Source organism: Nycticebus coucang, chromosome 12 (assembly GCF_027406575.1).
Source record: "Nycticebus coucang isolate mNycCou1 chromosome 12, mNycCou1.pri, whole genome shotgun sequence".
Taxonomy (NCBI): domain Eukaryota; kingdom Metazoa; phylum Chordata; class Mammalia; order Primates; family Lorisidae; genus Nycticebus; species Nycticebus coucang.
In genome coordinates, this window is record NC_069791.1 from 20,155,610 (window position 1) to 20,157,331 (window position 1,722).

General features: G+C 42.7%; 1 pseudogene; it reads left to right on the forward strand.

The window, feature by feature from the left end:
- The first annotated feature begins 1,008 nt into the window (after positions 1 to 1,008).
- LOC128561897 (succinate dehydrogenase [ubiquinone] cytochrome b small subunit, mitochondrial-like) lies at positions 1,009 to 1,489 on the forward strand (annotated as a pseudogene).
- Positions 1,490 to 1,722: the final 233 nt, after the last annotated feature.

A 1,722-nucleotide genomic window follows, 5' to 3' on the forward strand; every position in this document is an offset into this window, starting at 1 on the left:
ATTTCTCCACCTGTGTTTGTAATCATGGCATTTTTTTCTTACTAATTCATCTGTCAAATGAAGTTTGTTGTAAGGATTAAATAAATTAATATTGTGAAATGCTTGTACTATTGCCTGGCACATAGTAATCTCTCAATACATGTTATTTGCTTATATTTATACAATGTTAATTATTATGGGGGTAGGCAGCTTCTTACATGACTTCCAATGATCCTGATGTTCACGCCCTTGTGTAATTCCCTCCAGCTGAGTGTGGGCTTTAAATGTGTCCTGCTTTTGAGGAATAGAATTTGGCAAAAATAATAGAATGCCACTTCAGTGACTACATAACAGTAGATGGTGACTTCCATCTTGTTGGACTCTATTTCCTTCTCACTTTGTAAATTTTCATGTTTGAGAGGCTCATATGGCACAGACTTAAGGGTGGTTTCTGTCCAACAGCTTTTGAGGAGCCGAGTCCTATTAATGACCCCATGAGAGAGCTTGGAAGTGGATCCTTCCCCATTTGAGCGTTGAATGACCACAGCCCCAGAGGACACTTTGACTGAAGTTTGTGAAAGACTCTGTAGCAAAGGACTCAGCTAAATTATGGTCAAATTCCTGACCCACAGGAATTTGGTGTTATAGTTTTAATACAACACATTTTGGGGGCCATTTGCTATGCAACAAAAATTAATAGAATTTTTATCATCATCATCTTTATTCTTAGTAATATAACACAAAGTTAAGGCTATAAATTCTGGAACCAGATTGCATGAGTTTGAAACCCAGCTCTGCCCCATAATAGCTGTTAGACAACTTCTTTTATTTTTTTGAAGTTTTGGCCACGGCCGAGTTTGGCCCCGCCACCTCTGGTATATAGGACCAGTGCCCCTTTCCTTGAGCCACAGGTGCCACCTGTTTGACGTCATTTAAACTACTTTCCTCCTCTGTAAGATGAAGGTAATAATAGTCATGAAGAGTAAATGAATTGGGGTTGGTGGATGACCTTGAGCCCTCTGGAGTGATATGGAACTTCTCTGAATCCTGAGTGTCCTCTGTAGTGCCCAAGGAGGCCAAGCTCTTTTCCTCCAAACCCCAGGTCAGACCAGCAAGTGTCTCAGCATTTGTCCAGGACTGACCCACCCCAGGATGGTGTGGAGCACAGCGCGTGCACCTGTCACCAATCTGCCATGCTGGTTCTGAGGCTGCATCTCTCCACTGGACTAGTGAGAGGGTTGTCAGTGTTTTGCTCCTGGGTCTGCTTCCAGCTTCTTATTTGAATCCCTTGTTCTGTGATGGACCACCCCTTGGCTGCAGCCCTTACTCTCCACAGTTACTGGACCTTGGACAAGTGTTACTCTGTTTATGGGACACATGGCAGAAAGCTGCCAAGGCAGGCCTTTTGGCACTTTTGGCTTTCACCTTTGCTGGGCTTTGTTATTTCAATTATCTTGATGTGGGCATCTGCAAAGCTGCTGCCATGCTGCGGAAGCTCAGACCTTTTTGACTTAATAGCTTATATGCCTGTTTGCCTCTGCTTTGTCCTGCCATTCAACTCACAGTGAGAAAATAGCAGATAAGTCCATTGATGGACAAACCTCTTCTCATAATCACGTGGTTATTTTCAAAATTTAATCTTTGAGGAAAAGGTTTGAAAGGTATTGTGTCCAAGAAATTGTGAGACTGAGTTCCGTATTCTGTTCAGTGGATGGACTTGTTCCTCAACTTCTCACAAGGCTC